Here is an 8,842-nt window from a genome sequence, read left to right on the forward strand (position 1 = left end):
GTCAGCAGGCATCAACATTGACACAAGACCCTCCACCAGCAAAAAGATTATGATTTGTTGAAGAGTCAGGTGATGGTTAACATTTTTTAACAATAAAGTATTTTTTTAACTTTATTTTTTTAAATTAAAGTTTATTGGGGTGACAATTGTTAGTAAAATTACATACATTTCAGGTGTACAATTCTGTATTACATCCTCTATAAATCCCACTGTGTGTTCACCACCCAGAGTCAGTTCTCCTTCCATAACCATATATTTGATCCCCTTTACCCTCATCTCCCACCCCCCTTACCCTCTGGCAACCACTAAACTATTGTCTGTGTCTATGAGTTTTTGTTTCTCATTTGTTTGTCTTGTTCTTTTGTTGTTTTTGGTTTATATACCACATATCAGTGAAATCATACAGTTCTCTGCTTTTTCTGTCTGACTTATTTCACTTAGCATCATACTCTCAAGATCCATCCATGTTGTCACAAATGTTCCTATATCATCTTTTCTTACTGCCGAATAGTATTCCATTGTGTATATATACCACTACTTCTTTATCCATTCATCCATCGAAGGACATTTTGGCTGTTTCCATGTCTTGGCCACCGTAAACAAAGCTGCAATGAACATTGGAACACACGTGTCTTTATGTATAAATGTTTTCAGATTTTTGGGGTAGATACCCAGGAGAGGGATTGCTGGGTCATATGGTAATTCTATTTGTAATTTTTTGAGGAAACTCCACACTGCCTTCCATAGCGGCTGCACCAATCTGCGTTCCCACCAACAGTGTATAAGGGTTCCTTTTTCTCCACAACCTCTCCAACACTTGTTACTATTTGTCATGTTGATGATAGCCATTCTGACTGGGGTGAGGTGATGTCTCATGTGGTTTTTATTTGCATTTCTCTGATGATTCCTGATGTTGAGCATTTTTTCATATGTCTGTTTGCCATTTGTATGTCCTCTTTGGAGGAATGTCTCTTCAGGTCCTCTGCCCATTTTCTAATTGGGTTTTTTGTCTTTTTGTTTGTTGAGTTGTATGAGTTTCTTATATATTTTGGATATTAGCCTCTTATCAGAGGTGTTGTTTGCAAAAATTTTCTCCCATTCATTTGGTGGCCTCTTTATTTTGTCGATGGTTTCTTTTGCTGTGCAGAAGCTTTTAAGTTTTTCCTTTTTTTTAAAAGATTTTATTGGGGAAGTAGAACAGGACTTTATTGGGGGAACAGTGTGTACTTCCAGGAATTCTTTTTTTCTTTTTTTTTCCAAGTCAAGTTGTTGTCCTTTCAATCTTAGTTCAGCTTCAAGTTGTTGTCCTTTCAGTCTTAGTTGTGGAGGGCGCAGCTCAGCTCCAGGTCCAGTTGCCGTTGCTAGTTGCAGGGGGCACAGCCCACCATCCCTTGCGGGAGTCGAACAGGCACCCTTGTGATTGAGGATGCGCTCAAACCAACTGAGCCATTCGGGAGGCAGCTCAGCTCAAGGTGCTGTGTCCAATCTTAGTTGCAGGGGGCGCTGCCCACCATCCCTTGTGGGAGTCAAGGAATTGAACTGGCAACCTTGTGGTTGAGAGCCCACTGGCCCATGTGGGAATCCAAACGGCAGCCTTCGCAGTTAGGAGCATGGAGCTCTAACTGCCTGAGCCACCAGGCCGGCTTTTAAGTTTCATATAGTCCCATTCATTTATTTTAGCTTTTAATTCCCTTGCTTTTGGAGTCAAATTCATAAAATGCTCTTTGAACCCAAAGTCCATATGTGTAACACACATGTTTTCTTCTATGCAGTTTATTGTTTCAGGTCTTTGATCCATTTTTAATTAATTTTGGTACATAGTGACCGATAGCAGTCCAGTTTCATTCTTTTGCACGTGGCTTTCCAATTCTCCCAGCACCATTTCTTAAAGAGTCTGTCTTTTTTCCATTGTATGTTTTTGGCTTATTTGTAAAAAATTATCTGTCCATATTTATGTGGACTTATTGCTGGGTTCTCAGTTCTATTCCATTGGTCTGTGTGTCTATTTCTCTGCCAATACCATGCTGTTTTAATTATTGTTGCCCTGTCGTACAAGCTAAAGTCAGGGAGTGTGATACCTCTGGCACTGTTCTTTTTTCTTAGGATTGCTTTCGCTATTCAGGGTCTTTGGGGTTCCAAACAAATCGATGAATTTTTTGTTCTATTTCTTTAAAAAATGCCATTGGGATTTTGATAGGGATTGCATAAATCTGTATATTGCTTTGGGTAATATGGCCATTTTAACTATGTTGATTCTTCCAATCCATGAGCACAGAATGTCTTTCCATTTCTTTGTGTCTTCTTCAATTTCTTTTAAAAATGTCTTATAGATTGCAACGTATAGGTCTTTCACATTCTTGGTTAAGTTTATTCCTAGGTATTTTATTCTTTTTGTTGCAGTTGCAAAAGGAATTTTTTTAAATTTCTTTTTCTGAGATTTCATTGTTAATATATAGGAATACGATGGACTTTTGTACGTTGATTTTTTAGCCAGCAACTTTACTGTATTCGTTGATTGTTTCTAATAGCTTTTTGGTGGAGTCTTCAGGGTTTTCTATATACAGCAGCATGTCATCTGAAAAGAGTGACAATTTAACTTCTTCATTCCCAATTTGGATGCCTTTTATTTCTTTCTCTTGCCTCATTGCTCTGGCTAGGACTTCCAACGCTATGTTGAAAAGCAGAGGTGATAAGGGACAGCCCTGTCAGGATCCTGAACGTAGAGCAAAAGGCTTCAGTTTTTCACCGTTAATTATGAGATTAGCTGAGGGTTTGTCATATATGGCCTTTATTTTGTTAAGGTATTTTCCTTCTATACTTACTTTATTAAGTGTTTTAATCATAAATGGATGTTGTATCTTGTCAAATGCTTTTTCTGCATCAATTGATATAATCATATGTTTTTTGTCCTTTATTTTGTTTATGTGATGTATCACATTGATGGATTTGCGTATGTTGAACCATCCTTGGGCCCCTAGGATGAACCCCACTTGCTCGTGATGAATAATCGTTCTAATGTATTGTTGCATTCCATTTGCTAGAATTTTGTTTAGGATTCTTGCATCTGTATTCATCACAGATATTGGTCTGTAGTTTTCTTTTTTTGTGTTGTCCTTACCAGGTTTTGGTATCAGGGTAATGTTGGCCTCATAAAATGAGTTAGGGAGTACTGTCTCTTCTTCAATTTTTTGGAAGAGTTTGAGCAGGATTGGTATTAGATCCTGTTTGAATGTTTGGTAGAATTCACTAGTGAAGCCATCTGTCCAGGACGTTTGCTTTTGGGAAGGTTTTGGATGACTGATTCAATTTTGTTACTGGTGATCGGTCTGTTTAGATTTTCCAGTTCTTCGTGGTTCAGCCTTGGAAGGCTATATGTTTCTAAGAACTTGTCCATTTCTTCTAGGTTGTAGAATTTGGTGGCATATAGTCCTTCATAGTATGCTTGGATTATCCTTTGTATTTCTGTGGTGTCCGTGATAACTTCCCCTTTTTCATTTCTGATTTTGTTAATTAGTGTCTTCTCTCTTTTTATCTTAGTGAGTCTGGCCAAGGGTTTGTCAATTTTGTTAATCTTTTCAAAGAACCAGCTTTTTGTCACATTAATTTTTTCTATTGTCTTTTTGTTCTGTATTTCATTGAGTACTGCTCGATTTTTATTATTTCCTTTCTTCTGCTGACCTTGGGTTTCATTTGTTCTTCTCTTTCTAGCTCTTTAAGGTGTGACATGAGGTTATTTATCTGGTTTTTTTTCTTGTTTCTTGAGATAGGCCTGTAATGATATAAATTTCCCTCTTAAAACTGCTTTTGCTGCATCTGAAAAATTTTGGTAGGATGTATTTTCATTCTTATTTGTATCTATTTATCTTTTTTTTAAAAAAAGATTTTATTGGGGAAGGGGACCAGGACTTTATTGGGGAACAGTGTGTACTTCCAGGACTTTTTTTTTTTCCCAAGTCAAGTTGTTGTCCTTTCAATCTTAGTTGCGGAGGGCGCAGTTGCCGTTGCTAGTGGCAGGGGGCGCAGCCCACCATCCCTTGTGGGAGTCGAACTGGCAATCTTGTGGTTTAGAGGATACTCTCCAACCAACTGAGCCATCCGGGAGCTCAGAGGCAGCTCAGCTCAAGGTGCCGTGTTCAATCTTACTTGCAGGGGGTGCTGCCCACCATCCCTTGCGGGACTCAAGGAATTGAACTTTCCTTGTGGAATTGAACGATTCCTTGTGGGAATCGAACTGGCAGGCTTCAGATTTAGGAGCATGGAGCTCTAACCTCCTGAGCCACCGGGCAGGCCCTGTACGTATGTATCTTTTGATCTCTTCTCTTATTTCTTCTTTGACCTGGTCGTTCTTTAAAAGTATGTTGTTTAATCTCCACTTATTTGTGGGTTTTCCTGCTTTCTTTTTGCAGTTAATATCCAATTTCAAAACCTTGTGATCAGAGAATATGCTTGGTATGATTTCGATCTTCTTAAATTTGCTGAGGCTAGTTTTTATGTCCCAATATATGGTCTATCCTTGAGAATGTTCCAGGTACACTAGAAAAAAAATGTATAGTTAGATGTTGTAGGATGAAGTGCTCTATAAATGTCAGTTATGTCCATTTCATCTATGTGATTTAGGGCTGCTATTTCTTTACTTAGTTTCTGTTTGGATGATCTATACATAGCTGTCTATGATGTATTTAGGTTCCCTAGTATAATTGTGTTTTGGTCAACTTCTCCCTTAGTTCTGTTAGTAGTTGCTTGGTATATTTCGGTGCAACCCTGATTGGGGGCATAAATAATGATGACTGTTATTTCTTCTTGTTGTATAGTCCCCTTTACCATTATGAAATGTCCATGTTTGTCTCTCGTTACATTTATTACCCTGAAGTCTGTTTCATCTGATATCAGTATGCTACACCTGATTTTCTCTGGATACCATTTGCTTGGAATATCAATTTCCACTTTTTCACTTTGAGAGTATGTTTATTCTTGTAGCTGAGATGTGTCTCTTGGAGACAGCATATGGTTGGGTTTAGTTTTTGGATCCAGTCTGCTACTCTGTGCCTTTTTATTGGTGAGTTTAGTCCATTGACACTTAGGGTGATTATTGATATGTGAGGATTTCCTATCATTCAATCTTTAGTTTTCTGGTAAGACTGTGTCTCCATTGTTTCTTTGCTTTTTTGTTGTTGTCTATTATTTCTGTGTGGTGGTATTCTATGATTTTTCCCTCTGTTTCTTCTTTTATTACATTATATATTTCAGTTCTGGATTTTTCTTTTGAGTGGTTACCAGTAAGTTTATGTAAAAGAACGTTTGATATTTAGAGTATTCCATTTTCTTCAGCATGCTTACTTTCACCATTCCCATATTCTGGTTCAGGACTTTACTCTCCCCCCTTTTATGTTTTGGTTGCCACAAATTGTCCCTGTTGATGGTGGTTGAATAGCCTCCTTTAGTATTTCTTGTAGTTCAGGTCGTGTGTTAGAAAATTCCCTCAGCTTCTGTATGTCTGAAAAGGTCTTCATTCCTCCTTCATATCTAAAGGATATCTTTGCTAGATATATTATTCTTGGCTCATAATTTCTCTCTTTCAATAGTTTGAATATTTGGTTCCACTCCCTCCTGGATTGTAGATTTCTGCTGAAAAATCTGATGATAATCTAATGGGCTTTCCTTTGTAAGTTACTGTCTTCTTTTCCCTGGCTGCCTTGAGGATTCTTTCTTTGTTGTTGATTTTTGACTGCTTCAATACAATGTGCCTTGGAGAAGGCTTGTTGGGTTGAGGTAATTAGGTGTTCTATTTGCTTCTTGGATTCGAGGATCCAGTTCGTTTCACAAGTTTGGGAAGTTCTCATCAACTATTTGTTTGAATATAGTCTCTGTTCCCTTCTCTCTTTCTTCTCCTTCTGGTATGCCCATTATTCTTATATTGCTCTTTCCGATAGAGTCAGAAAGTTCTTGTAGAGTTCTTTCATTTCTTTTAAATCTCAAGTCTCTTTCTTCTTCCATCCATGTCATTTCCAGATTTCTATCTTCGATGTCACTGATTCTTTCCTCCATCTGGTCAATTCTACTACCTAAGCTGGCTATTTCATTCTTCATTTCTTTTATTGAGTTCTTAATCTCCAGAAATTCTCCTTGGTTCTTTTTTAAAATTTTAATCTCTTTGGTAAAATGTTCATTTTGTTCTTTTATTGTGTTTCTGAGTTCATTAAACTGCCCATCTGTGTTTTCTTGCATCTCGTTGAGTTCTTTAAGGACTGCAATCTTGAATTCTCTGTTATTTAAGTCACATATTTCCATATCTTTAAGTTCATTTTTTGGAGCCTTTTCATTTTCTTTCTGAGCTGTTTTGTTGCCTTGGTTATTGATGGCCATTAATGATTTATTATTTCTCTTCCTAGACATCTACCGGAGTGAGTTCTGCAACACGTTGATAGGAAGATGTCTTTCTTTTGTTTCCAGTATGTGTTGGTAGAATGTTGTATTTTCTCTCTGAATGCAGCCTTTTATTGTCTCTCACACTATAGTGTTATGTTTTCTCTGTACTATTCTGGCTTCTCACACAAGGGGGGGATTCCCTATAAGGCAGGCTTCTCCTCTGTGAACAGTTAGCCTTGGTCATATGTCACCACCTCCGTGAGGGGATGTGGAGTGCTTTTGAGGATCCAAAGCTCTTCCTGCCCCAGATTCAGAGCCTGTGTGTTTCAGCAGCTCTGTTTTCTCCTGCAGGGACCTGCCCTGATAGGTGGGGACAGAGGCAGGGTGAGTTGTGAGAGATGGCCAGAACAATGGTGGCAACCACCACCACAGCCAATCCTGCTTCCACAACTCCCTCCCCTTTGCCGGAACTAGTTGGGCTGCGAGTCCATATCTGTGGACCACAGTTCTCAGAACTGAAAATATTCTATTCTTTTGATCTGATGCTGCTACTGTTCCACTTCTAGCACTGGGCAGGTGGGGGCAGGGTAACCTCTGGGAGGGAAGGGAAGGGGTGGCTAGTCTCAGTGCCTAAGGCTTCCATTCTCTGCTCAGCAGTGAGGGCCTAAATCATAGTTTTAAGCCTTCTTCCTTCAGTCTTTGCTCCTAGGTGTCTGTTGTGAGTGTTGGGCTCAGCCATGTTATATGCTGTCCCTCAGGCCATAAATGGAGTCCTAGCAAACCGAATTCTTCCCTCTCCCACAGCTGCGGTAGTTCTGGGATGCACCGAGCTTAGAGCACCGAGCTAGGTCTATGTCCTGCGCCCGTGCGGCCCTCTCTCCGCACTTCTCTCTTCCCTCCTCCCCTGCTCGCACAATTTGCCCACCTTTAGGTGATTTCAGTAGTGTGCCTCTTAGTCTTGCCTGTCTGCTGTGCAGGGAATCCTTTGTGGAGTTATAGTTGTTCAATTTGTTGTAAATTCCAGGGGAGATTTCCAGAGGCTCACCTCACGCAGCCATCTTTATGATGTCACTCCCCCAATAAAGTGTTTTTTAATTAAATTGCACACTACTAGACTACAGTATAGTGTCACCATAACTTTTATATGCATTGGGAAACCAAAAAATTTGTGTGACTGACATGCAGGGTGTCATGCGGGGTCTCTTGTCCCACTCCCCACATAAGAACTCAGGACATGGTGAGGCCAAAAAGGAACACCCACGGACCCATAGATAGGGGAGTCATACCACTATAATCTTGCTGGTGGTTGGGTTGGAGACACAGGAAGCAGGAGCCACACGATCTGCAGTCCGTCATCTGCTTCTCTCTGGAATCCAACCTCACTTGCTAGATTCAATCCGCTCTTGCTAGCTCAGCCACCATCTTCTTGCTAGCCCCCATTTGCTGCTAGCATAGCCATGGCAGTTATATTAGTGGCCAATGGCTCACTGGTTATAGGTGACGGCCAAATAGCCACATCTGATGGCCATCCAATCATAGTTGATGGCCATTTACTACCTGAGCCAGCACCTTTCCATGTGAGGCTGACAGCCTGGAAACTGCACTCCTGGCTCTGTCCCCACACTCCACCCCTACAGGGTCTCACCTCACAATCTATGCGACAAGCGTCTTCCGCGAGGGGCCCTGTGCGAGGAGCCTAGAGGTGAATGCAATATCCTGGACACAGCCAAGCTCTCTGGGCACAGCCAGGGTTTCACAGGGCACCACCAGTCCTTCTGGGCACAGCCAGACTTCCTGGGCTTCTTAGGGTACCACCAGTCTCCCCGGGCACAGCCAGGGCTCTCAGGGCACTGCCACTCTCTCTGGGCCTCTCAGCGTACTGTGGTGGAACAACAGCAGCTCACAGTCAAGGTGCTTACGTATTCTTGATGGTGGCCGGTCAAGACACAGGAAGCAAACATCCGCCAGTTCCACTACACGGTGGTACATTCCCAAGCAAACAATCAATCAGTCTATTAAATTAGGGATGGAAGGCAATTCCCCATAGTCCATAGTCATTCGCCAGGGCTATGCGTTGGCCCTACAACATGTGTTCTCTCCGCAGGGTGAGGGCTCTAAGTCCTCCACAATCTGGGGGTGAGGGACGACCTTGACCTCACCTGCATCCTCCACAGAGGACTCAGCAAGCGTTTCCTCCTTGGACTACAAGTCCCACATCCAGGCTGCCTCAGCAAGCACTTCCCAGCACACACGGCCACAACGACCTTCGCTTTCTCCGGCCTATGCTAGTTGTGGAACCATCCTCATCGTCCCACCCCTCCATGGGGGTCCAGCTCTCTGGCAGCTGCTCCTCCTGGTCTTCCTGAGACTGAGTGTTCATACCCACAAACTGCTCCACCATCCTTCAGAGAGCTTTGGCCAGCACCATACCCTGCTCACTGCGCCATTTGTCATGCAGGGTGGCATGCAGGGTCTC

The sequence above is a fragment of the Rhinolophus sinicus genome, linkage group LG09 (assembly GCF_036562045.2).
Source record: "Rhinolophus sinicus isolate RSC01 linkage group LG09, ASM3656204v1, whole genome shotgun sequence".
In the NCBI taxonomy this organism is placed as follows: domain Eukaryota; kingdom Metazoa; phylum Chordata; class Mammalia; order Chiroptera; family Rhinolophidae; genus Rhinolophus; species Rhinolophus sinicus.